This window comes from Rattus norvegicus, chromosome 3 (assembly GCF_021556685.1).
Source record: "Rattus norvegicus strain SHRSP/BbbUtx chromosome 3, alternate assembly SHRSP_T2T, whole genome shotgun sequence".
Lineage (NCBI taxonomy): Eukaryota > Metazoa > Chordata > Mammalia > Rodentia > Muridae > Rattus > Rattus norvegicus.
In genome coordinates, this window is record NC_141536.1 from 12,699,993 (window position 1) to 12,727,593 (window position 27,601).

The 27,601-nt window shown below is 50.3% G+C and overlaps 1 long non-coding RNA gene and 1 pseudogene across 2 annotated transcripts; one reads left to right on the top strand and one right to left on the bottom strand.

The window, feature by feature from the left end:
* Positions 1 to 3,266: 3,266 nt before the first annotated feature.
* On the bottom strand, positions 3,267 to 3,890 carry LOC100361008 (Cytochrome c oxidase subunit 5A, mitochondrial-like; annotated as a pseudogene). Its single transcript, XR_015684227.1, has one exon. The product of XR_015684227.1 is annotated as a Cytochrome c oxidase subunit 5A, mitochondrial-like (transcript).
* A 12,644-nt stretch (positions 3,891 to 16,534) lies between these two features.
* LOC102550392 (uncharacterized) lies at positions 16,535 to 22,979 on the top strand. Its single transcript, XR_015684228.1, has 2 exons — positions 16,535 to 16,652; positions 22,320 to 22,979. It is a non-coding gene; the product is annotated as an uncharacterized LOC102550392 (long non-coding RNA).
* The last annotated feature ends 4,622 nt before the right edge of the window (positions 22,980 to 27,601 follow it).

A 27,601-nucleotide genomic window follows, 5' to 3' on the forward strand; every position in this document is an offset into this window, starting at 1 on the left:
GATAGAGTCCGGGATCTCATACTTGTTAGGCAAGGGCTCTATCCGTGAACCATACCCCACAACCCACAGAATTCCCTCTCCCTCTCCCTCTCCCTCTCCCTCTCCCTCTCCCTCTCCCTCTCCCTCTCCCTCTCCCTCTCCCTCTCTCCCTCTCTCCCTCTCTCCCTCTCTCCCTCTCCCTCTCTCCCTCTCCCTCTCTCCCCGAAACAGGGTTTCTCTGTGTAGCCCTGGCTACCCTGAAACTAGCACTGTGGACCAGGCTGCCCTTGACCTCACAGAGATCTGCCTGCCTCTGCCTCCCAAGTGCTGGCATTAAAGGCTCCTACCACAACACCCAGCAAGAGCATCTAAATGTTGGCTATGATCCATCAGAGGAGGTCAGGTTTGGGATTCCCACCCACCAGCACTCAGAGAGTTTCAGATACTAGGTCAATCTAGATTGCGGATTCTTTCAGATCGGGAGTGCACAGCCTGTACCTTTCCTTTTAACAGAGTCTTAGCAGTACCTCTGGCTAACCTGGGATTTTCTGTGTGGACCAGGCTGGCCTTGAACTCATAGAGATCTGCCTGCCTCTGCCTCCCGAGTGCTGGGATGAGAAGCCTGCACCACTACTCCCCGGCAAGAGTCCCCCCCCTCTCTCTTTTCTTTTCTTTTTTTCAGAGCTGGGGACCCAGGGCTTTACGCTTGCTAGGCAAGCGCTCTACCATTGAGCTAAATCCCCCAACCCCAAGAATCATCTCTTAAATGTTGTTTCTGTCTACTTCTCCTCTTTCTGAGGTTCAGTTAAACCCCATCTTTTCTAATCTGTTTTTTATATGCAATCTGTCCATGGTATGCTTCTCTGACATGCATTTTGGGTATTTTGTTTTAAATTTTTATTTTAGAGGTTTATTTTATGTGTTTGAGTGTTTTATCTGAATGTACGAATAAGTGTCTACCATGCATTCGCCTGGCGCTCTCAGAGATCAGAAGAGGGTGTCAGATCACTTAGAGCTGGAGTGACAGATGGTTGTGAACTGCCATGTGGGTGCTGGGAACCTAAACTGAGTCTCCTGACAGAGCAGCCAGTGCCCTTAACTGCTGAGCCACCTCGTCAGCTCATAAACACTTAAGGCATCTTCACACGCCTCGTGTACGTGTGGAAGTCAGAGGACAACTGGGAGTCACTTCTCTTTCACCACGTGGGTTTCATGGATGGAGCTCAGACGTCCAAGCTTGGTGGCAAGCACCTTTATTGTATGAGCCCTATCACTGGACCTGGATATTTCCTTTTCACCCATCTTCTTTTAACCTAATTCTTTCTTTGGCTGAATCGAATCCATTCTCTGACCATCCCGAGTTTGTCCTTTCATTCCTTGTTTTAATCACTTATTACTCAGAGAGACAGGGGAGGGAGCGAGGGAAGGAGGGAGGAAGGGAGGGAGGGAGGAGGAGAAGCAGGAGGAGGAGGAGAAGGAGGAGGAGGATGTGAGTCACAGGGAGAATCACCCACAGTGCCACAGAAAGGAGCTTCCCCATGTGGTCCTCAAAGCTTTGGTTTTCTAATTTCAAAGCCTGCAGGAGCCCTGGGGGCTCTTAACTCCCAGGAGGAGGAGGAGGTCCCTGAGTTCTTAAGTGCCATGTCGTGTGGCTCTGGACATGGGGTTCTTGAAGGCAGATGGAACACAGGCCGGTGAACAATCTACAAAGAACTGATATTGCAAGCTCGTGGCTCTGTGGTTTAATGACTAGACACCAAAATCCAGATGTGTTCGGCTCCCTCACCAATGGGTCAGAAATAAACTCTCAGGGTATTGGTTTATTTACGTGTTGATTGTTGTATTGCTGGGAAGCAAATGCAACTACTGTGTGTGCTAGGCTGGCGTGTGCTAGGCTGCCGTTCTACCACCGAGCTTCATCCTTGGCCTCTGCGTCTCGCCACTGTAGCTGTCAATCACTGTTACAGCCGCCCGTCTCTTCTGTTCTTATTTATCTTTTAAGTTTACGTCCTTATTTACTTTTATGTATGAATGGTTTGGCTTACGTGTCTGCCTGTCTGTTCACTGCGTGTGTGTGCCTGGTCCCTGTGGAGATCAGAAGAGAGGTCAGATCCCCTAGAACTGGAGTTCCCAGGGATTGGGAGGCACCGTGTGGTTCCAGGAATTGATTCTGGGTCCTCTGCAAGAGCAGCCAGTGCTCTCAACTACTGAGCATCTCTCCAGGACACCTCTGTTCTGTTCTTTTATGAACGTGTTATGTTGCCTTTTATAGCAATTTTTTTAAAAACCGAATATATACACACTCTGAGGCGGGAACCTGTTATGTAGCTCAGGCTGGCCTTGAACTCACCATCCTTCTGCCAAAGCCTCTCAAAAGCCACCACACCTGGCTGTTTCTTGTTGCTTTGTGTTCACATTTATTTATTTATTTATTCATTTGAAAGACTTTAGCCAGGTGCAGTAGCTCACACCTGCTGTCCCCACACTGGGAAGGCTGTGCTAGGAAGATTGTTGTGTGCTCAAGGCCAGCTGAGGTTGACATCATTATGGAGTGACATCCTGCCTCAAAAACAAAACAAAAAATAGGGGAGGCTTGTCAGGGAGCCTGATGACAGAAGTTCAATCCCTGGGACCCACACAGTGAAAGAGGGAGCCAACTCCCACAAGCCAGTGGACCTCTGACCTCTATGTGCATGGCATGGTACACACGTACACTAATACACTCACCACCACATACACATATACACACACATACACTCACAATACATTCACAGACACACACATACATACTCACACACATATACACACATACACACTCACACACACACATACACACATACACACTCACACATTCACTTACACATGCACACATATACATACTCACACACATACATACATACACTCTCACACCCATACACTCACGCTCACACACATGCTCATATGCATAATACACTCATGCACACATATACACACATACACATTCACACATACACTTACACACACATACTCACACACTCATACACATACATACTCTCATACCCATACACTGACATACACATTTTCACACTCATACACATATGTAGGATGATGTCATTACGCAGGTGAAAGCAGGTACAAGATAGAACGAGACCTGTGATTGGACAAGAAGGAAGAATGGGCGGGAGAAAAGTTTTAGAGAGGGGAAGAGACTGGAGTGAGAGGGAGAGGCAGCCAGAAGAACATGGAGGCGGATGTTAAGCTTCCTCTCTGCACGTTTACAGGTTGTTATGAATATTCTTTTTTTTGGGGGGTCAAACTCATTTCCCTTTATTAAAGTCCAAGTTACATGGTTTGATACTCAAAGGAAAATTTGTTCAAATAAAACATTTCCAGGCAACTGTTTCAATCAAGTAGCAATAGCAGTTAAGTCCTTGGGAAGCCCATCGAAGGGAGTTTACACTTTGTCAAGGCCCAGTTCCTCTGGAGTGGAGATTCCCAATTCATTTAAAGTTGGTCTAAGTTCCTGGATGACATAGGGGTAGATTTCCTTATGAGGTCCTGCTTTGTCCTTAACAACCTCCAAGATGAGAACAGCACTAGCAAAATCATTTAACCGTCTACATGCCCGCAAAGCAGCATCAATGATTTTGGGCTCAGGAACCAGATCATAGCCAACAAGTGTATCCATCCCTTTACGCAACTCCCAGGCATCAATGTCTGGCTTGTTGGAGTATGTCACCCAGCGAGCATCAAACTCCTCATCTGTCTCATGTGACTCATGAGAATAGCAGCGAACGGAACAGACGGCGGCAGCGGGGCTGGGAGCCGAGACAGGGTGCAGAAGGCCTCGGGCGGCCGCGGCTGCAGTACAGCGACGGAGGGCAGTGGCGAGCATGATGGCGACCACAGCGCACTGGCTGGGGCTGAAGAGCTGTTATGAATATTCTTAAGGGATGGATGTGTACAGGGCTTTGTATGTCTAGGTGGGCAATTATATTTTATCAGAGGTTATTGTGTGGTGTGTTCTTTCATGTGGCAATTTAATTGAATTCAAGAGAGTATGTGGTGGATGGAGACATGTGTATGTGTGGCAATGGCAGTAACCTGCCTTGGGAACTAGATGGGTAAAGAGATTGTTGCCAGGCTCAGAGAGTAGCCATTGGCAGTGTGATATGGGATGGAGCAAAGTGGATGAGAAGCTTTGCTGACTGAGATGAAGATGTCTACCAGATATCGTGGGGCACTGCAGTGTCGAACCTAGTGCAGAATAAAAGCATATTTTAAAAATAATTTTACAGCAACACACATACACTCACACACTTACACACTCACACACACATTCTCACACACACTCACATACATACGCACAATACCACACACACATACATGCATACATACTCACACAATACACATCCTCACACTCACACACATGCACACATATATACACTCACACACATAATCACATACTCACACACTCACACAATACACACATCCTCACACTCATACACACTCACACACACATTCTCTCTCTCTCTCTCACACACACACACATTCTCTGTCTCTCTCTCTCACACACACACACACACACTTTCATACACACACAAATCGATGTTTTGAAAGGGCGTGACAAGATGGCTCAGTGGGCCCACTAGTTACTTTTCCATGGCTGTGATACAACACCATGACCAAAAGGAGCTTCTAGATGAAAGGGATTATTCTAGCTCACAGTTCCAGAGGGCGGTCTGTGAGGGTGAGGAAGGCTGTAGGGGCAGAAGCTGGAGGTCATATCTTTATCCAGAGAGCGAACTGGAAGTATGGTGAGACTCTAGACTCTCATCTCTCCTCCTCCAGGAAGGCCACACCACCAACTACACACCACGAGTTCAAACACCTGAGCCCGTGGGAGACATGGTTGTTGGTAGTGGTGGTGGTTTGTGTTTTGAGACACGGTCTCACTCTGTAGACCAGGGTGGCCTTGAACTCACAGAGATCCACCTGCCTCTGCCTCCTGAGTGCTGGGATTAAAGGAGTGCAGTCCCCGCTCAGTTTTCTCATTCCTGTAAGCCCGTTTTGTTTTTGTTTTGTTTTGTTTTTGTATCTCTATATATGTTTTCGATCTTTCTAGCTTTTTCTTCCCTTCTGTGTATATATAGGCATGCTTTTGTGGATGAATGTATGTGTGGAGGTTAGAGGGTAACTTCGGGCGTTACTCCTCAGGCATCCCCTTAGTTTCTGAGAGAGGTCTCTCCCCGGAACCGGGGGCCTGTGGATCATGCTAGCCAGCGAGCCCAGGGACCTGTCTGATTACTCTACTTCCCAGTCCTGGCTCTTCTTATAAAACAAAACAAGAGCCGTGGGTTGTGGGGTTTGACTCAGGCCCCCATGCTTGCAGAGGAAGAACTTTAACTGACGGAGCTGTTCCCCATGTCCCCCCTCCCACTCCCCACCTCGTTCTGAGCTAGATCTCCCAACATACCTCAGGCTGGCCTTGAATTTGCAATCCTCCTGCCTCACCCTCATGAGTGCAGAGATTACAGGCATTTGACTTTTTTTTTTTTTTTTTTTTTTTTTTGGTCAGTGACAGGGTTTCTCTGTGTAGCCCTGGCTGTCCTGGAACTCTGTAGACCAGGCTGGCCTCGATTTCACAGAGATCCTCCTGCCTCTGCCTCCCAATGCTGGGATTAGAAGTGTGCACCAGCACTACCACGCTCAATATTTCAACTTTTAAAGCTCTCTTTAGATCGAAGGTTGGTCAGCATTGCCACAAGAACCCCACAGTGGCTGAATAGGAAGTCTGGCTGCTCCCCATCTTTGTGAGTCTATGGTGACCCATCTTCTCAGTGTCATAGGTCCTGACAGGTCTGGCCTGGATGCTTCTCTACAAGCTTGACTCTGCTCCTTCACACCCAGCCATCCTGCCCTTGAGTGTAAGCAGGTGCTGAGACAAGCAGCCTGGCTAAGGTCTGTTTGCCTCCAGTTGGCGACCACCTCCTCCAGGAAGCCTCTCTGGAAGAAGTCTTCATCACAAATGTCAGGGGAGGCACCGGAGAGTGTAGAGCCCCAGAACAACAAGGGTATCTTCTGGAGGAAGCGGAGGCTAGCGAAGGAGAGGAGAAGCCTGCAGAGAGTAGAGGGAAACTGGTAAGGGCTACACCGAGGTGAGGCTGGGGCCAAGAGGGCACAATAGACACAGAGACTAGGGAAGACTCAAGGGGAGTGTGTTAGTTGATTAGACAGAGCCTCGCTAGAGCTTGCCTCTGGGGCAGATAGCAGGGAGAAGTTGAGTTTCTGCTGGTCCCACTGGGGACGAAAGGACACCCATGTAGACGTAGGAGAGGCCAGCCTAATGGGGTGCTGGAGGGCCGGGCACCAAGAACTCCAGCTCAGGCCAAGGTGTCTCTGGGTCAGCCAAGTGGAAATGTTCAGCTTTCATGAATCTGGCTGTGATTTAGGGGCCAGGGTTGACACAGCATTAGCCACTCGCATGCCCCAGCGCCCAGCTTCAGTGGGTTTCAGGGGCTCTTCTCTGGGGATCTTTTTCTCTCGAAGGGATTTAGGGGGGCACTGGAAACAGCCTCACCTGTCTTTCTGTCTGCTCATGCGCATTGTCTGCTCATGCGCAGTAATCTCTTATACCGACTGACCACTCGATGTTGCAATCCTTCTGTGTTGAGGAGTCAGGACCTGTCTTAGTTTCTCCGCTGGTTTTGGGAATCTAGTCAGCTTCCCAGAGGAAGGAAGAGGATGTCAGAGAGGAGGCTCTACTTGGGCTGGTCAGAGATGAGGTACAGGCACCCCCCCACACTTGTTTGTCACAATATGCTGAAGGTAGGAAAAGACCCCGGACCCTTACATGTCCGTAGTGATATTTACTCCCTTTCTGTGTACCCGCTTCGGGGATGGGAGCCTTCAAGGTAGGAGTTTGTAATTCCCAGAGCAGTACCAGGATACTAAGCTTCTAGAACCTCCTATTTCTTTGTGTTTCTAACCAAGACCCGCTGCTTCTTCCATGGGACAAAGTCAGTGACAAGTCTTAAATCGGCTCTGCCATTTAAAACCACCACAACGAAGGGCACTCAGCGTCATTCCACAGACTCAGTGCCCAGTTAGGCCTGAAGCGGAGTTATTAGGGCTTTACTCGTCAATTAAGATTTCCATGAGAGTTTGGGTCTAGCACGTGTGGGCACCATCTCTTTATCAAGAGCAGGACTTGCTGACCCAACACACGTGCACGTACACACACACACACACACACACACACACACACACACACACACACACACACACACACACACTGGATGCTGGAAGGGTCCTGAAGCCCCAAGGCAGTCCATTAGTGAAATTCAGCCCTGGGAGGGCAAAGGCGTTCTTTTTTTTTTTTTTTTGGTTCTTTTTTTCGGAGCTGGGGACCGAACCCAGGGCCTTGCGCTTCCTAGGTAAGCGCTCTACCACTGAGCTAAATCCCCAGCCCTGGCAAAGGCGTTCTTGTGTGGAGTCTGCAGACTTTACTTTGGCCCACTGTAAAGTGCTTTAAATTATAGCAAATGACTCGTGTGTGTCCACGTGCCTAACTCAGTTGCAGAATACATGATGGACCAGAGAGGAACAGTGACCAACATTGTTCAGCCACTTCTGTCTGTACTTCAAGAGTGGGGAGGGTTAGTCTGCTGGCCTGCAGGCTATCCTGCATGTTGGGGTCAGACGTACCCTGAAACTCCAGAAACATTCCAGTCTATGGAAGTAAGAAGTTTGGAGTGCAGACATTTGAGTCTGGACAGTGCACATGTGAGACCATCCATATTTCCCTTCTTCCTCCACTCACATTTACACCGTAGACTGTTGACTCTCTCCATATCTCTGTGCCCAAGGCTGCCATCCTGGCTGCGTGTTTACCACCTCCAACTGGTGGACTCCAAACACTGGTACCCCATGTAAGCCTCCCGTAACCTGGCCTCACTGCCTCTCCGGCCCCTGCCTCCTGCACTCAGGCACACAGGTCTCCTGTCTGGATGCACTCTGAATGGCCAGCTCTTTCCTATCATTTAGCTCTAATTCAAACCAGACTTTTCTTCCTAGCTATATCTACTCAAGAGCCCTCTTCACCTGGGGGAACTTTTCCAACTCTGGGCATTTAAGTATATAATATTGGTATTTAAACAAAACATTAACTGATACATTTATAAGGAAATTAACTTAAAACAGTGCTTTGGCTTGGTGGTGGTGGTGAACACCTTTAACTCCAGCACTCGGGAGGCAGAGGCAGGTGGATCTCTCTGAGTTTGAGGATAGCCTGGTCTACAGAGTGAGTTCCAGGACAGCCAGGGCTACACAGAGAGACCCTGTCTTGAAAAAAAAAAAAAACCAACAACCAACCAAACAGCAGGAATAACCAAACCCCAGCCAGTGCTTCTGCATCCATACAAGCTTCCTGGTTATTAAAGATGATGCAAATTTGCATACTGATGGGAAGGCAGTTCCAGCTTGTTCAACACCAAGAGTTAAATGTTCCCTGACTAACGCTGCAGGACAGAAAGCACCTTCAACGTTTTCCAGAGTCAATCAAGATTTTTTTTTAAAAAAAAGTTTGTTTTTATTCTTTTTTAAATTATATGTGTGTATGTGTGGGGATGGGTGTCTGCACCTGTGAGTGCAGGTTCTTGTGGTGGCCAGAAGAGGGCACCAAATTCCCCCGGGACTGGGGTTAAAGACTGTTGTGAGGTGTCCTTCTGTATGAGTTAACCAGACTACCCTCCCTTCCTGCCCCACTCCTTCTCCCTGACCCCTCTCTCTTTAAGACAGGATTTCTTGATCTTGCCCCAGCTGTCCTGGTATTCGTTCTATAGGCCAGGCTGGCCTTGAACTCCCAGAACCCTGCCTCGGCCTCCTGAGTGCACCGCCACACTCAGTCGGTTGCAGTGTTGAGAGAACACGGTCAAGTCGACTTACAGAAGGAAGGGTTTATTTATTTGGGCTCATGGTTCCAAAGGATGAAAGCCCATCATGATGCAGCTGTGACAGCAGGAACATCTGGGAGCTTACATCTCGAACGACAGGAAGGAAACAGAAGAAGTGAACTGTGAATGTTCCAAGTATTAGAAACCTCAAAGCCGGGCCACACCGACATATGTCCTCCAACAAGGCCACACCTCCTAGACATCCCAAATAGTACCACCCACTAGAAACCAAGTATTCAAACATCTGAACCCATGGGGAACATTCCCATCTAAACACCACCATGTGCATGCTGGGAACTGAGCCTGCCCTACCCCCACCCCCACCCCAAGACCAGTACATGCTCTTAGGTGCTGAACCATCTCTCCCCATTGATTAGCATTTCAATTTTATATTTATCAGTGCTAAGAACACTGCAGAGCAGGGTGGAACGCAGTACAAAATGGCAGAGGTGTGCTTAGAGCCGTTTCAGAAACTGCTGGAAAGTCCTACTCTCCAGTCAAAATTCATTTAGCCATTTTTTAAAAAAAATGCAAGTTGTCAGCAGCTCGGTGTTTTGTTTTGTTTTTAAAGCACGCGTTCTAACACAGCACAACACACAGGTATACTGATGCATGCTGAGAAATGATGGGAGAAAAAAATATTATACATTTTTGTTTTCTGTAATTAACCCGTTTCTATAAGAACAGTCAACACTGTGATAGTAAAAACTGTGATAGCTTCAGAATGGCTTGAAACTGGGCTGAGTTGCTTCCAGTGGTGACACTGGAACACTGTAGTGAGACCAGGCACGAGGAAGGCACCGTGTGCCAGCTGCGTGTCCAGAACCAGGCCGCAGTGCAGTCACGCAATGCCCCACGAGGCCAACGCCTCGCCTCGAATTCATGACCTGTTGAGTTTGAGCTCACTTTGGTTATTCTGCATGCAGAACCGTTCACTGTGGACAAGATTTTTGTGAGTCCACATTTAATTACAGAACCCCATGTGGGGTCGGCTGTACTCTCCCAAGCTGTGTTTAGATGTCACACCTTAGACAGGACAGACCTGTTTGAGGTTGAGCCCTCTGTCCTGTATTTTCATCCCATCCGGAGCATTTGAAAACCTCCTTTCTCTCTTCCTGTCTTTGTGTTTTCTGCCTCTCTATGCCGAACATCTTCCAAAAAGCAGGGATGGGGGAGGCCGTGGCTGCACTGGGTGCCTCTCAGCCGCTGCTGGAACAGTGTTTGGAGGCTGAACTGTTTGTTCCTAAAACTGTGTGAACGGTCTCTCCATGCGGTGGTGCCTAAGATCAACAGTACCAGCCCCTGCCACAAAGTAGAGGCACGAAAAGGGCAGCTTCTCCCTCTAGGCCCCACCCACCTGAAGGACCCGGGAACCAGATTTCGGTTGTGCTTCGCACCATTCGGCAATACACTGACTGATGGTTTAACAAGTATCTGGAAGCCCTGAAACAGGCTGTCTCCAGCCCCTGTCTAAGGTTCCCGGACACCACACCACACCTCCACACCCACACCCCAACCCCCACCCCCGGCCCTCAGTGGAAGGGGAGCATGAAACAACCAGCCACCGTCTTGGTAGAGGGCTCTGCAGGGGAGAAACAGGCAGCAGGAACCAGGGCAGGCCTCTCAGGGTTCTGGAACCCTGGTGGAGGAGGTCTTGGCTCCTCAGTTGGGCAGAATTCAGACAGTTTTCTCTGCGATCCACTGCTTACGGGAGTTCACAGCAACGAGGTATTAACTTCTACCATGTGACCCCCAAGGATGAGGAAATGACTTAACTGCACACCTAGAAGCTTTCAGGGTCTCAGACCAGCCACAGGTTAGTAGGTAGTAGATAGCTCCAGGGCCGCTCAGGGACCCATCAGTGGCCGAGGCTGTCCAGAGCAGGCCGTTTGGCATCTGGATCTGACATAGACTCCGAGGATCCAACAAGTCACTCCTGGCCTTGTCGTCCTGTAGAGTAGGATCCCGGGGTCCTCGGGGTAGAAGGAAGGGACCAACTCTCTGGCTGCCCTCTGATTTCCGCACACACACCTGGCACGCATGTCCCTTCCCCCGGGGTTTTGATTTTGTTTTTAACTAAATGTAGTTCAAAATGCAAGGGGCTGGTGAGATGGCTCAGCAGGTAAGAGATTCCTGCTCTCCTAAAGGACCTGGATTCAGTTCTCAGCGCCATGCTGAGTGGCTCTCAGCCACCTGTAACTGCAGTCCTGGGACAACCGAGGCCTGGAATCCCAGACACTGCATTCACTTGCACAAGTCCACACACATACACATATTTTTTAAAAATAATTTTAAAAATTGAAAGGGGGGGTTAGGGATAGAGCTCCGTGTTAGGCATTTGCCTGTAGTGCTTGGAGCCCTAGGACGCTGTCCTGGTGAGGTTTCGGTCAACCTGATACACACTAGGATAATCTAGGAAGGCGGAACTGAGAAGATGTGTCGACCCCTCCCCCGTTGGTCTGCGCGTAAGGCAGCCTACATGGCATTTCTTTGATCAATGATGGTCGTGGGAGGGCCCAGCTCTCTGGGGTTGGTGCCACCCTGGGCAGACGGTTCCATGTGCTCTAAGACAGCAGGCTGAGCGAGCCATGGAGAGCAGGACAGTTAGCAGCATCCCTCCATGGCCTCTGCATCAGCTCCTGCTCCAGGTTCTGCCCTGACCTCCCTTCATAATGGACCATGATGAGGATGGTTATGGTGAGATAAAGAAATAAAGAAATAAACCCTTTCCTCCCCAAGCTGCTTTGGCCCTGGTGTTTATCACAGCAACAGAAACCAACTAAGACACTGTGTGTGTGTGTGTGTGTGTGTGTGTGTGTGTGTGTGATCGAATGTGTGTGCCTGTGTGTATGTGTGTGAATGCATGTGTGTGTGCGTATGTGTACATGCATGTATGCATGCGTATATGTGTGTGTGTTCATCCATGTATGTCTTGTGTGCCTCTGTGTGTGTGTGTGTGTGTGTGTGCATGTGTGGGCATGCATGTGTGTGTGTGTTCATGCATGTGTGCCTGTGTGTGCCTGTGTGTGAGAATATGTTGATTCTATTTCATTAGCACCGACAAGAACAAATCATTGAGGAATTAATTTAACATAGAAGTGTAAGTTGGACATAGGATGAACTTGCAAGCTCTCTGTAAAATGGACTTGATAATGGTTTTTGTTTTGTTTTGTTTTGCTTTGTTGACGTTTAGGCTGGAGTGACCTGTGTGACTCCTTTCCTGAATCTTCACAGGGATAAGGCTCTGGCCTTGACAGAGGTGGCTCCCGTTCCAGCAAACCAAGGTAAATAAATGCAGAACAAACATCGGGTCTCAGTTGTCGCTGGGTACGAGAGAGAGAGAGAGAGAGAGAGAGAGAGAGAGAGAGAGAGAGAGAGAAGCTGGCCTGCCTGGCGTGACAGTGTACACTTTAATCCCAGCATTTATGAGACAGAGGCAGGCAGGCCTTTTGAGTTCAAGGATAGCCTGGTCTACACAGAGAATTTCAGACCAACCAAGGTTACACAATAAGATGGGGTTGGGAACAGAGGTGGACACTATGCCACAGTAAAGATGTCACATAGCCATTGTCCTGTTGTCCTTACCTGGCCTTGGAAGGTGACCCCTGTCCTATCTCTGGCTCAGAGCAGAGAGGTGAGGTGACCAGCCGAATGCCACCCTGTGGTAGGGGAGTGACAGACACTGACCCAGTCACTGCACTCAACCTCCCCATTTGCTCTCTGTCCATGTCCTTCCTGAGCATGGAGTGGGGGCCCTCATGTTCCTTCTTCCTTCAAGCTTGCTATGGCTTTGGGGTGGCAGGGACAACTAGCCTCCAGCTGCCCACTTGACCCTCACAGTCAGACTCAAGTGGTGAAGTTGTCATCTTTCTTTATGAACCACGTAACACACACCTCTACTTTTGCATATACTCCGTTATGTAAACAGAGTAGAACAAGATGGCCGATCAAGACTTCAGACACAGATGTGAGACAGGTTCTGGGCTTCAGAAGGAGGTGAAAGCTTTTCCACATCAGTGGGACTTCAATGCTTTTGTGAGGTTGTTTCTCAAGTCTGACAAAATAATCCATATTAAAAAACCTTTCAAAGGGTCAACCCCCACCTCTGTGTGTGTGTGTGTGTGTGTGTGTGTGTGTGTGTGTGTGTGTATGTGTGTTCCAGGTGTGTGGAGACACGAGGACAACTTCAAATATCATTCATTCCTCAAGCATTGTATGTCTTTTTTATTATTTTGAGACAAGGTCTCTCAGTGGCCTGAACTTCATTCACCACATAGGCTGGCTGGCCATGGAGTCCCAGGGAGCTGTTTTGTGTGGACCCAGAGGATCCTACCCAAATCTTTACCATAATGAGTTCTCTCTCCAGCCCTCACCACCTAAGTCTTTACCATTTTTATCCTTTAATTGCTGACAGATGTATGAATCTCTAGATTTGACTTTTTTTCTTCCCTCCAATTCTTTGGGTCATCAAAAAAATCCTTCCATGCCTTTCCTTGTCAGGGTGGTAAGAAGCTGTCTACTAGTGGTGAATTCTTGGGAACAAAATAAAGAAAACCATCAACCTATACTAGCAAGGGGCCCAACAGTGAGCTATGACCCGACAGCCTTTAGAATGACCACAGCCATCCCTCCCATCCAAGTTCCAATGTGACACTTCCTTGAATCTCCTTCCTGTGCAGACCCCTAATCAGGCCGCCCCTTTTGCTTTCCAGAGCTAGGAAAATATGGTGTAGGTGCCCGTTAGACCTGGACTAAATTTCTGCCAAATGATGGGGTTACTTTGAACATGCGAAATGGGTCGTAGGATTACACATAAGACTAGTAAACTCTTGGAAGGGGGCTGGCGAGTGGGGAGGTTGGTTAAGCCCGAAGACCTGAGCTCATTCTGGGACCCACAGAGTGGAAGAAGAGAACCAACTCCTGCAGGCTGTCCTCTGACTGCCACATGTGTATGTGCATGAGTGTGTCCCCTCTAAAGAAAACATAAGGGGTTGGGGATTTAGCTCAGTGGTAGAGCACTTGCCTAGTAAGCACAAGGCCCTGGGTTTGGTCCCCAGCTCCGAAAAAAAGAAAAAAGAAAAAAAAAGACAACGTAATAAAAATTTAAATTGCCCATCTCCTTAGTCACTAGGGAAGGGCCAATGGAGACCCTATGGGACAATGGATAACACCTTGCGGGGTGACTGGGTGACCCACAGAGGAGATCTACAGGCATGAGTGAGACCTGGAGAAAGGAGCCCTGGTCTCCTGGTGGGACTGTAAAAAGATGGTGGTGCCCATTCTCTACAATGGGCACAGGAAGTGATACGGGAGTCTGGGCGCCCTCACCCCAGATGGTTCTCTAGCCATCATGTTTGATGTGAGCAAATACTGACAGGCCCCAGCTTAAGGTGGGGAGAAAGCTTATTTTGGCTCATGGTTTCAGTCTACCATGGTGGGGCAGATGTGGCAGAGGCATGGGGCAGCTAGTCACACTGTGTGCTCAGTCAGGAGGCAGATGGCAAGTTCTGCCTGGTTATAAACCTTACTCCTCTGTCAGAGGATCAGAGGAAATCCCAGGTTCCCTTACTCAAGCTCTGGGGATCTGATGCCCTCTCCTGGCTTTCATGAGCACCTGCACACATGTGTGAACACACACACACACATACATACATAGCACACGTATACACACACACACAGCACACGCACACACATACACGCCCTTACAAATAAATAAATATTATGGAACCTGAAAAACTACACCTGAGGTTGGCTTTGGGTCTCCACACACATGTACCTGTGTGTACACCTACATACCGACACATGCACACACACCAAAGGCTGAACTATATGGTGTGTGAACTGTGTCAACGAGGTGGCTACTGTGAAAGTAGGGCTTGACTCAGGAAGCCTGAGGATGGAGGAACCAGATGGGTGACTGCATGCAATAGGTGACACAACCTGGCCATGGTTGTTCCCCACCATCGAAGAAGCCCAAAATGTGACCACAGAAGTTTGAAAAGTAACAGGACACAACAGGAGCATGCCACAGAATGGTTTTTGATCCTACCTTGAGTGAATTCTTCAGAATGGCATGTAGGGGACCCCCTCAAAATTAAATATGTCTGAGCATACAGTTGTACAGTGAGGGACTCTGAGCTGTATTCTCCCATGCTCATAGCAGTTGACAGCTCTGTCTCTGTCTCTGTCTCTGTCTCTGTCTCTCTCTCTCTCTCTCTCTCTGTATAGGGAGGGGGAGGGCGCATGCTTGAGAGTGTGTGCGCACAAGCACACTGGGTTGAGCCTGCTCTCAGGTCACCCCAGCATCCTGTCCTGGGGTGGAGTCTTTTTTCTTCCTTTCAAGACCACAGTGGACACTGCACTGGCCCTGCATTGGCTGAAGTGTCACAGTCCATGTTCAGCTCTCCACCTCTGGCCCAGGTCACCTTCTGCCCGGCTCCAGATACCTAGGAGGCAGACTCAGCAGCCTGGGGAGGCATACGATGGAACTCTTGGAAGCTGGGGCTAGGCCTCAGCCATGGGCTGGGGCTGAGGCCACCACAGTCAGCTACTTGTGGCTAGCCCTGGCAGTGGCTAGAGCAAGGTCCTGCTCAGGTCAGCTCCTGAGGACCCCACCCTGGGCTCAGCCTGGGCACAGTGCTTCTGTGGAGCCGTGAGGAATGTTTCATCAGGAAGGCAGGTCTATTTTGAGGCCCAGGGAGGAATGGAAGAAAATGAATCCCAGTTTTTAGCTTTTACCCTTAGCCTGTGCCTTTCCCCAGATCTTTGTTGTCGTTGTGTTGTGTTGTTTGTTTGTTGTTTTAGACACGGTTTCTCTGTGTGTCTTTGGTTGACTTGGACCAGGTTGGCCTGGAACTCACAGAAATTCACCTCTGTCTTCCAAGTGTTAAGATTAAAACTGTGTGCCAACCACCCCGTTCTGAAGTCCCCATGTTAGCTGTGAGCCCTGAGGATCATGTGCAATTGTCTATACAATGAGGACATACGGTCTGAGGGGCCAGGAGAGAAAGCTCCCAGCACTAGATACACTTAGGGTACCTGCTGTCTGTCTTCTCTTCCTTTTCAGCTGAAGGCTGGCCCTGTCTACCTACACACACACACACACACACACACACACACACACACACACACACACCCATCATTCAGACTGCAGGGCCTGGAAGGCTGTCTGTGGTCTATGCAGGTCTCACTACTGTCTGGGAAAGGAAACAGCACAGCAAGCCCCTTGCTTTGGGCAAAGGCCTCCCCACTCCAGCTCACAGTCCCCTCCCTGGTCCCCAGGAGGACTCTCTGCTGGCTCTGGACCCCAGTCTTCACACCAGGGCTCTGCAGCAGCCATATCACTGGAGCTGGTAGTGGGAAGGATCCAAGCCTCTCCCAGGACTTCTGCATTTGCCGGCCTTTGCCTGAGCTGGGGAGGTGGGCTCCTGACTAAGTGGGCCTCTGCTTACGGTCTGCAGGGAGGCAGGCCTGGTTCAACTGGAAATGTAGATACCAGGGGCCTACGAGAGGGAGAGAAGGGAGACTAGCTACCTGATTCTCCTGGAAGCTAAGGGACCAGGTCTCCCCCCTTCCTGTCCCCTGGATGTCCTTGAAGCTATTTTTATGTGTTGCTGGAAACCAGAATTACAGCCAGAGCTGAGGTGCTGGGAGGTTTCCCGGGCGCTCTGGGTCTTGCCTCAGGGAGCAAGGGCCTTTACGGGAAGATTGGTGGAGGTGGGCCAGGAATCCACAGTGCAGGTGAGGAGCATGGGTCCCTGGTCAGTGGAGGTCATTATTAGCAGGCCCCTGATTGGCACACAGGTGAGAAACAGTGACTGGGAGTGCCTGTGACATTCAGTCAGTCAGTCACCTTTGGCCTCTTTTTTTTTTTTTTTTTTTTTTTAGACAGTATCTCAGTATGGAGCTCTGGGAACTCTCTATGCAGAGAAGACTGTTTGCAAATTTATAGAGATCGGCTTGTCTCCTGCTTCCAGAGTGCTTGGATTAAAGGCATACATTGCCATACCAGGCATGGTCTCCTTTTAAAAATTACATTAATTTATCTATTTTGTGTGTGCAGCGACTTGTCAGTACACATTCGTGAAGGTCAGATTACAACTAGCAAGAACAGGTTCTCTCCTTTCGAACTGTGGTTCCTAAGAATCAAATTCGGACAAGCTTGGTGGCGAGTACCTTTACCCACTGAGCCATCCTAGCCTCCTTGGGCATTTAAGAAAGAGCCTTCCCAGGGATCAGGAAGCAGGGGCTGGAGTAGGAAGAGTGTTGCCCAGAAGCAGAGCTTGCTGGTCTCTGCCAGATCTGGGTGCAGAATGAGGGTCACCCACAAAACAGAGCCCCATATTCCAGCCACTCACACATTCACGCTCTGCCTCAGAATCCTCCCATGGTTTCCTATTGCTTAGCGCAGTCATACATGCCCAGTTCCTCAGGATCACATCTGAGGAGTTTGACCTTACTTGAGTGCTCTCCTCTTGGCCTGTCCATTCTCAGCCTGGCCAGCACCTTCTAAAGAGCTGAGAGTCGATCCAGAGGGAGGACCAGAGAGCAGGAGGGGTGGGGACGTATGTGGTCCAGGGCAGAAGCTCCGAACTGAAGTGACTACCCAGGTTGCATAACTCAGACTCCCCTTAATACTGTTTGCAGGACACAAAGACAAAATGCTGGAGATTTCTATGGAGAGTTCTTGGTTGCTGCCCTGAACTTTAAAGAGATCATGCACAACAGCTTGTCGATGGCAGGAATTATTGGTTACAGTTCATGGTCACGGGTGCTCTTGGTCTGAGAGCTCCAGTTCTTCAGTTTGCATTTCTCCCTCCAGCTATGCTTCCAGGGCCATGTTCTCCAGTTCCCTGCCTCCATGGCCGGCCCCAAGATGTTCTCTTTCTTGGGCTCCCAGCTCCTCATTCTTGTTTCTTGCTCATGCTTGAAGTGTGTGTGTGTGTGTGTGTGTGTGTTATGTGTGTGGGCTGCGGTGTGTGTGTGGTATGTGTGTGTGGTATGTGTGTGTGGTATGTGTGTATGGTATGTGTGGTGTGTATGGTCTATGACATGTGTGCGTGTGGTATGTGTGTGGGGTGTATGTGGTATGTGTATGTGGTGTGTTGTGTGTGTGGTATGTGTAAGTGTCTATGTGCGTGTGGTATGTGTGTGGGGTGTGTGCATGTAGTGTGGTATGTGTGTTTGCGGTGTGTGTGTGGTATATGTGATGTGTGTGGTCTGTGTTGTGTGTGTGTGGTGTGTATGTAGTATGTGTGTGGTGTGTGTGGTGTGTGTGGTATGTGTATGTGTTGTGTTGTGTGTGTGGTATGTGTGTCTATGTGCATGTGGTGTGTGTGTGGTGTGTGGTATTTGTGTGTGTGTGTAGTGTGTGATGTGTGTGTGGTATGTATGTAAGTGTGGTATGTGTGTGGTATATGTGCGGAATGTTTGTGTGGTAAGTGTTTGTATATATATGTGGTATATGTGTGTGGTGTGTGGGAGTGCAATGTGTTTGGGCGTTATGTGTTTATGTGGTGTGTATTTGTAGTAATGTTTGTGTTTGTGTGTGTGTGTCTGTCTGTCTGTCTGTCTGTCTGTTTGTCTGTGGGTGTCCACATGGATTTCAGGACGCACTAGGGTGTTCCTTAGAAGCTTCCTGCCTTGGTTTTGAGGCAGGGTCTCTCATGGCCTGAGCATGCTGATTCGGCTAGGCAGGATGGCTCCGGCCTCTGTCTTCTCAGGGCTGGCATTGCAAAGCTGCATCACTGTGCCTGGCTTTCCAATGCACAGGTTCTGGAGATTGAATTCACATCCTCCAGCTTGCAAGGCAAGCATTTTACTGACTGAGCCATCTCTCCACTCCTGAACCTCATTTCTGACACCAGGGCAGTCTGTGTCTCTCCAAGGGAAAAGGTGGAAGATGGTCAGGTCAGTTACCTGCCCCAGCCAGGGGATGACAGGGAAATGGGGGAGCATTTCAGTCTTGCTCTCCCAAGGCTGATCTGGGGTCCATTTTCTGGGATCCAGGTTGCTGGCTGTTGCCTGCTGATTCATGCCCTTGCTGGCCTTGGGGTTTCTCTCCCCATCATGCACAGTGCCTGAGTGTCTGACTCCAGGCTCCAAGGTGCCTAGACACAGTGTTCTCCCCACAGAAGTCTCAAGCTCTGTTTGCAGGAGCATCTGCAATGTCACTTCCCAAGAGAGTCCCCTTCCCCCACCCTGGCCTCCTCCTTACTTGCTGGGTGTTAGGGCTGCTGTTCTTTCCTTCTAGGGTATTCAGGGGTGCTTGAGGTATGGATTTGTTTGCCTGTTTATTTCTTTAATGTCTGTCTCCCTGGCCAGAGAGTGGCTTCTTGCAGACAGCAATCTCTTTGCCCCCCTCTGCAGCCCAGTTTAGCAGCGTTCCCAGCATACAGCTGACCTGCAGAAAGCTTTGCTGGAGGCATGAGTGAATGGAAGAAGTGATTCAGGCTAAGAGAAGCGCCCACCTAGAGGATGTTTGTCCCTGGCCCTGTGCTGGACTCGGGGAATCTAGCTTACCAGACACCAAGTCCCTCCTATGTTATGTCTGTCTTCTGCTTTTGCTGCCACTCAACATTCTTGGCTTCCTTAGAAGAACCCATATCACCTTGTTTCAGATTCTCAGTTCCATTTATGATCCAGTGGCAAAGATGCTGTCATGGATCCCCGGCTGATGGGCAGCGATACCCACACCCACCCAGGCTCTCAAATCTGGACACTGGGACTTCCACCCGCTGCCCTGAGAGATGTTCAGCTGTACATCTGCCTGCCTGTTGCAATGGGGACAGACTGTATTGACTGACAGCTTCCAGTCTCCTCTTCCCACTTTGTTGACAGGCACATTGAGCCCAGCTTTGGATTCCTTCTTGGGCCATGGAGTTAGAAGTCAGGGTCCCAGGGTCTTGTCGCTCCTGAGAAGATGGGTTTCCAGCTTCAGAATGAATACCTACTTCCTGGAGGGTGGCGGGGGACCTTGGTTATAAGAACGTGGGTCACCTCTAGTGCCTCACACCAACCCGGTTTACAGACCACCACGCTGAAGGACGGGGGTGGGTGGTGAGTGGGGAGGGGTGTCTGTCTGGTTCCATGACCGTGGCTCAGGGTGGCTGGTGGCATGGAGCCTGGTTATGTAGAATTCTTGAATCTTAAGAGTTTATAAGCAAAGCAATTCCTAGTACCAAGAAGGATGTCATCAAAACCACGTGGTTCAGGACTCGGCCTGGTGGGCGTCCTCCGCACTGCGGACTGCCACAGGTCTAGTCTTCTTTTGAGTGACACACAAGCCACACCCAAATCTTCCGCTCATTAGTCCTCCTGGCCACGCCCCAGTCCAACCCCCGGCGCTATAGGCCCCGCCCCCGCGGCCTCCCATTGGCCTCCGTTTCCATGGTTACACGGGACCTGCGGCGCTGCTGGCTTCCCGACACGTGTCCCACGGAGCCGCCCGGAATTTGACAGGGGACCATGTGCGCGGCAGCGCGGGAGCCAGACAAAGACGGGGAGGCGGTGGGGGACGAAGCCCGGTGGAGAGGCGAAGCCAGGTGGAGAGGCTGAGAGCCGCGCGCTTCCCGCCTGCTGGACAACTTGCTCCCTCTTTATAGCTCGAAGAGGGGATTAAACAAACAAACAAAAAATTAATGGGAGAGTGAGGTGCGAAACAATCAGAACCAGCCCCACCTACTGTCTCTCCTCCAGGAAAAACCCACAGGCAAACATCTTTTATGACTCTGAAAGCCCAGATTCCCTACTTACACCTCCTGGCCCTGGGCATCTCAGCGCACCTTGACTTCAACCTGTGGGGTTCACATTCTGCTGGTTTTGCCTGACTAGTTAAGGAAAGCTTTTTCAGCGTGGTTTTTTCAGTGCTTGAAAAAAATGAAATCCAAGCAATCGTGAGGAATCTCTCACCAAGACCTCTCCGGGCCATGCATCCTCTGCTGCTCTTACTGCCCTCAGGTATCCTCTCCGGTGAGGCGCTCCTGGGCTCTGACCCCAGCGCTGTGGGGCACGGACTTGTGTCCTCCCACATCCTCATTTCTCCTCTTGCAGCCCTTCGTGGTTAGTAGCTACCGTAACAAATCACTCCAGATTTAGTGTCATAAAACAACGGCAGAGTTCTATAGGTCAGAGGTCAAATCTGGGCGAATTCAAGGTGTGCAGCAACATTGGGTTCTGCAGTTTTCGTGTGTGTGTGTGTGTGTGTGTGTGTGTGTGTGTGTGTGTGTTCGCCCGTGCGCGTGAGAGAGAGAGAGAGAGAGAGAGAGAGAGAGAGAGAGAGAGAGACTAGGTTCCTTCTGCAGGCTCTCTTGTGCATGTATATGTGTGTGTGTTAGCAGTGTTCTTTCTGCAGTCTCTGTCTCTGTATCTTTCTCTGTCTCTCATGTGTGTGTGTGTGTGTGTGTGTGTATGTGTGTGTGTGTGTGTGTGTTGGGTTTTCTTTCTGCAGTCTGTTTCTCTCTCCTGTGTGTGTGTGTGTGTGTGTTTTAGCACTGGGCTTGTTCTGCTCTCTCTCTCTCTCTCTCTCTCTCTCTCTCTCTCTCTCTCTCTCTCTCTCTGGTGTGTGTGTGTGTGTGTGTGTGTGTGTGTGTGTAAAGATCAGCTTCCTTGCCTTTTTCCAAGCAGAGAGTCCACCCACGGACTACCTTCCCGACCTTTGGTCCTGATCTTAGTTGCCTTGCTTGAGCACTTGCTCTTCCGGTACCTGCTTTCCCATTTCAGAGCCCCTCAATTTCTCAGATGATCTCCAATAACCCCCCACCTCAATGACTGGTGAGCTGTCTCGGTTCCTTCTGCCTCTGGAGTTCTCTGTGGTGAAACAAGCCATCTGTGCACCCCGGGGGTTAGGCTGGGCACATTGTTCTGCTAACCAGCTCACCTCTCAACCCTCCCTCCCATACCCCAAGGTTCTTTCTGTTCCCACGATGCCTGCGATGGTGCCAGCCCACTTCGGGTCTCCTCTGACCATAGGCCAGCCCTCTAAGTATACATGCAGCCTCCTCTACCTGCAAAGAGAGCTGAACGGCGCTTGGACACACACAAACCTTCATCTGCCCCACCCATTCAGCTCCCCCAGACCCTTCCCTCTCCTATCCTGTTCCCTTTGCCTTCTGAATTTGAAATCATATCCTGTTTCCTGTATATTCCCGGGTGTTTGCTGCCTCCTGGCCTTCACCTGGGGGTTCCGCGCTGGATCGTTGTCTGCCTTCATTCATGTCCCTAGGAAGCCAGGAAGCCTTGACTGACCTTCACCTGGCCCCTTTCCTCGGTCATCCTTCCCAGCACCTATTATTATTGTTGTTGTTGTTGTTGTTGTTGTTGTTGTTGTTGTTGTTATTTATTAGTCTGACAGAGCATGGAGGTCTTGCCTGTCTCTCAACCTTCACAGTCCTGTGTCTTGTCTGTTAGGCCATGGAGCGCACCATGAGCTGGTCCCGGTTCACACAGGAATCCTGTGAACTGGTACTGAAGCCCAAGGACTTGATCTAGGGATGGAAGAACCACTGGGCATGAAGGATAGGTGGAAAAGCCTGTCCCTTGGCAAGGCACACATGATGCCAGAATGACAGCAGCGACGGCGCCAGCAGCCGCGGACGCCGGAAGCCGCGGACGTCGGAAGCCACTGACACCGGAAGCTGCTTCGCGTTTCTCAGAATGGCTCGTGAATCCAACTCTCACCTTCTCCCCACTTTATGGGTGAGGACCTCGGACTCAAAAGCTATACCTGGCTTTTGAATAGACTGGAGGCCGGGGAAGTTTCTCATGATCCCTGCTTGGAGTGGGGTGGGGGCTAGCCCCGGCTGTTGTTGAGGTGAGGCATGGCGGCTCTTCCTGGAGGAGGCCGAGGCTGGTCAGGACTTGGGTGGGGCTAGGCAGGCCGCTGGGAAGCCACTTCCTGCATGCTCTTCCCCAGTACGGCTTCCTTCCAGACCCTTCCTGTTTCCTTTTCCTCACTGCTCAGCCAAGCGATTGTCTCCCTCAGCCCTCTCTGGGCCTGCCCAGGCAGGATGTGGAGGCAGGAGGTTCGGTTTACAAAAGTCAAGTGTGGATTAAACACCGTGAACTACAGACTCAGTGTGGCTCAACAGTAACTTTTGTGTTATGTGTGTTTTACCAAAATAAACGGAATTGAAGGGGGGATGAGATGGCTCAGTGGACAAAAGAGCTTGCTGCCAAGCCCAAGGGCCTGAATTCAGTCTCTGGAACACACATGGTGGAAGGAGAGAAACCATTCCTGCATATTGTCCTCTGGCCTCTACACAGGGTCTGAGGTATGACGTGTACTCTCCCCTCCAAATATATTTTAGTGATTGTAGTTTTGTGTGTGTGTGTGTGTGTGTGTGTGTGTGTGTGTGTGTGTGTGTGCGTTTTGTTTTTGTTTTTTTGTTTTTTGTTTTTCTGAGACAGGGTTTCTCTGTGTAGCCATGGCTGCTCTGGAACTCGCTATGTAGACCAAGCTGGCCTTGAACTCAGAGATCTGCCTGCCTCTGTCTCCCAAGTGCTGGAATTAAAGGTGTTTACCATCACACCCAGCTATGATTATAAAATTTTAACATCGAAATTGTAAAAAGAAAGGAAAGTGGCCCATATTCCCGAATGTGAGTCTCCTTCACTGTGAAGTGGTCACCACCCCCTTGCCCCTCCCCATACCTGGTCACCGCCCCCTTGCCCCTCCTCATGCCCCTCCCCATGCAGGAGGGCTGGCATTCCCATAATGGGGTGCTTCTAGCTCCAAGGACCCATGGTAGGGAGATATTAGGAGTTTGGGTTCCAGACGGGCCCTTCTTCCTCAACTGCTGGCAGCCTTGAGAGTCCTGGGATGTTTTCTCTCCCCCACTTTCCTCTTCCAACAACTATGGTTCGTAGAGATGTCCTCCCCAGTGGGTGGGAGGCCTCCGTTGGCATACCGGTGCCACTACACCATGTTTTGACTATCATGACACACAGACTCCTGTCTTTTAAGATTTCTTTCTTTCTTGTGAGTGTGTGACTGCACATGTGTCTGTGCACCATGTGGATGCCTGGTGCCTTCAGAGGTCAGAAGAGAGCGTCAGATCCCCTGGAACGGGAGGTCCAGGTGGTTGTGAGCTGCCATATGGGTAATGAGAACCAAAGCCAGGTCCTCTGCAAAAGCAGCAAGTGCTCTAACCACGGAGCAACCCCTCCAGCCCCCCACACCCTGCGGTTTACCTCTCCACAATGCTCAGTGGACAAAGGGCTGGGAGTGAGGCCAGGGGGCTGAGTGTGAGGCTGGAGGACCGTATAAAGCCTTCAGCCACTGACTTCCTCTGTGTCCTAAGGAATGTCATATCTCTGTGCTACATCCAGGTCCTTCCCTGTGAGCTTGGTCAGTAGGACAACATGAGGACTCTGTCTGGCCAAGGTTCTGTCTGTCTTTAGTGCTACCTTCATCCTCTCAGCTGAGATGCATCCGGTGCCCATGGAAGAGGAGAGGAAGAAGCTGAGGATGAGGAAGACACTGGCGCTCTTGGCTCCCAGGGACTGAACCTTTGGAGCGTTCTCAGGCCCTGGCAGCCCCCACTCTGGATTCTACTCTCTTCTGATGGTGGCTAGGCTTGTGCCCCACCATTATGGGGACCACCAAAGTCATGATTTCAGAACCAGGGGTTATTTCCCTGTGTCTCCCACAGTCTCTACAGGACGGAGCCCACAGAAGCCTAGAAAATGGTTTAGCTGCTACTGAGAACAAAGAGCAAAGGAAGGTAGAGAGGGGATGCCATGCTCTGGGTTCAGGGGCTGTGGGAGACACATAAAAGCTTCACAAGCAGAAACTGGGCCATAGCGTCGTCATTGAGATCCACTGGGAGAGGCAGGCATGGAGCTGCAGTCTGGAACTCTGCTTATACATGGCCAGCGCTGGGCACAGGGGGTTGGATCTCACTTGCCGGTGAGAAGGGTATAGAGGTCGTTAGTGCCTTCACTTCACAGATGAGGACAGGGAGAGTGCGAGACACACCCAGCAAGTTTGTAAGATTAGCCAGTGATAGCCCTGGGTACCCTGAGACCTGTGGGCCCAGTCAGAGTCAGACCATGTGTGATGGTTAGTCAACTTGGCTGTCTAGACCCACGAGGGAGAGGGGCCTCTGACCTGGCCTGTGTTTACAGATGTGGGCCCACTTCCTAGGTCAGGGCATCCCAGACGGTAGGAAACAGAGAGAGCAAGTTGAGTGCTAGCCCGAGTTCATCTCTCTGTGGGTTTTGATAATGGATTCCATGTAACCAGTCGCTAAGCTCCTGCCACCTCGCCCTCCCCACCATGACAGACTGTACCCCAGATTGTTTCTTTGGGTTGCTTTGGTCTGTTATTTTTGTTTATTCGATACAGGATCTCACTGCATCGCCCAGGCTCGTCTGGAACTCACCATGTAGACCAGGCTGGCCTAGAACTCATAGAGATCCACCTGCCTCTGGCTCTCTGGAATGCTGGGATAAAAGGAGTGCACTATCATGCTTGGCAGGTCAAAATACTTTGTCATAGCAACAGGAAAACAAAGGAAGACACCAGGAAATGAACAAAACTCCCCTTTTAGTGGCTGTCCAGCAGGCATCTCAGGGGCAGCCAGCAGTTTCACTGCTGTCATTTTCCAAGACCTGGTAAACACGCTCTTCCTGTTCTCCCCCAACTTCTCGGAAGCCCCCAATCTGCTCTTTCTCTGAATCTGATGGCCCTAGAAGCATGGCATCTGTCCTTTAGATGTGTCTAGCTTCTTTCATTTTGTGTAATGTCCTTAAGGTTCATTCATGATGTTCCATGGGACGAAATGTCCTTCCATAAAAGGCTGAGGAATATGGCCGGACATTCTTTTAGGGACACAATTCAGGACCTGGGGTTGAGTCTTGGTACCTCCGCTGTTACGGTCATAGGTGCTGGAAGGAACTGACGGGTTGAGAAAGACATGGTGAGCTTGGACATGGTTGGACAAGGTTGGAGGAGGTAGGGTGAAATGGGCGAATGTTTATGGCTATGAAGAAGAGAGTGTTGGCCTTTGCCAAGGGCTGCCTTGGGCCGTAGAGGATGGAGACTGATTTCTGGGCCCCCAGCTGACAGGTCATGTTGACCTCAGCGTGAGTGGTGTGGGAGGAGGGACCATCTGGACCTGGGAGAGAGAGAGAAGCAGTCGAGGCAGCAGGTGCACAATATCTCTGTGAAGAAAAGGGAGGGAGCAGAGAGAGAGCTTGGGAGATGGTGGCACTGGGGGCAGCCCTGACACACTCTTCTCCCGATAAGGCTCTGGCTGGGGGAGAAACTGACAGGAGGAGCGGTGGCTGAAGGGAGGAGGGCGGGAGAACCTCTGAGGAAGTGTTTAGATGCTATTGGAGAGGCAGGGAGGGTCCTGGGTCAGGAGGAGTGGGCATGGTCTCCTTATTGCCTTGTTTTTGTGAAATAGGAAGCAGGGACCTCAGGAGAGTGAGTGGGGCCTGGTCTGAGGAGCTGAAGGGCCACACGGGAGACTGCAGGACAGAGTAGACTGGTACAGGATGTGGAGATGGCCGAGGCTGCTGCGTGACTGTGCTGCATCCTGAGCCAGGCACCAGGAGTCGAGCATGTGTTCTCATTCAATGTTCTCACCGAATTCTCCTGAAGGTTCTGTGAGGTCTGTTCTTTGTTTTTATTTTATTTTTTAGTATCTGTGTGCGTGTGTGTGGGTACATACATACCATGGTATTCGTGTGGGGGCCAGAAGATGACCCAGGTCATCAGGTATTCGCGGCGCGTATCTTTACCAACTGAGCCATCCTGCCATCCTCTGTGTTTGTCTCCCACTGTATCTGCTTGTTTACTTACTTTTGACACAGAGTCTCATGTGGCCTAGATTTGCTGAGTAGCTGAAGAAGACTTGGAATTCCCCATCCTCCAGCCTCCACCTCCTGATGCTGGGATTCTAGACTTGGTTTTGTGCCATGCTGGGGACAGAACTCGGGGCTTCATGCACTTGGGGCAAACCCCCTCCAGCTGCACTGTGTCCTCAGCCCTGGCTTTCGTCTTGATGATGAAATGACAATGACAACACTCCCAATGTCTATGTCCCCCATTGCCCAGACAGTGAACCTACTCCCACTAGAGCAGTGGTCCTCAACCTTCCTAATGCATCGACCCGTTAACACAGTTCCTCGTGCTGTGGTGACCCCCAACCATAGGATCATTTCGTTGCTACTTCATAAGTGTAATTTTGCTACTGATATAAATCGTAATGTAAATGTCTGATATTCGGGGTATCTGATATGTGACCCCTGTGGGGGTTGCTACGCACAGGTTGAGAACGGCATCTCTAGAGGACGTCGCTGATCAGTGGACCCTGTGGGAGTTGATGAAAATGGAGGGTGGGGTCTTATTTTCCGTATCACTCTCGGTGATGCTGGGGATGGTACCCAGGGCCTTGCACACGCTAGGCAAGTGCTCTGCCCTGAGCTACATCCGAGCCCTATGGAGAGCCCTTCTTAAAGAGGCCTGGGGCCTTCTCGTTCACCTACCCCCACAAGGCTGCAGAGAGAAGGCACCGTCTGCGAGGCAGAAAAATGCTCGCTAGGCAGAGAATTCGCCAGTTTCTGGATAGAGTCGGGGCTGCTTTGAAAAATAAGCCCAGCACTTTTCGTTCTCCATTTTTCCTGGTGCTGGGAATTGAACTTAGGCCCTCCCACCTGCTAAGCAAGCACTTTACTACTGAGCT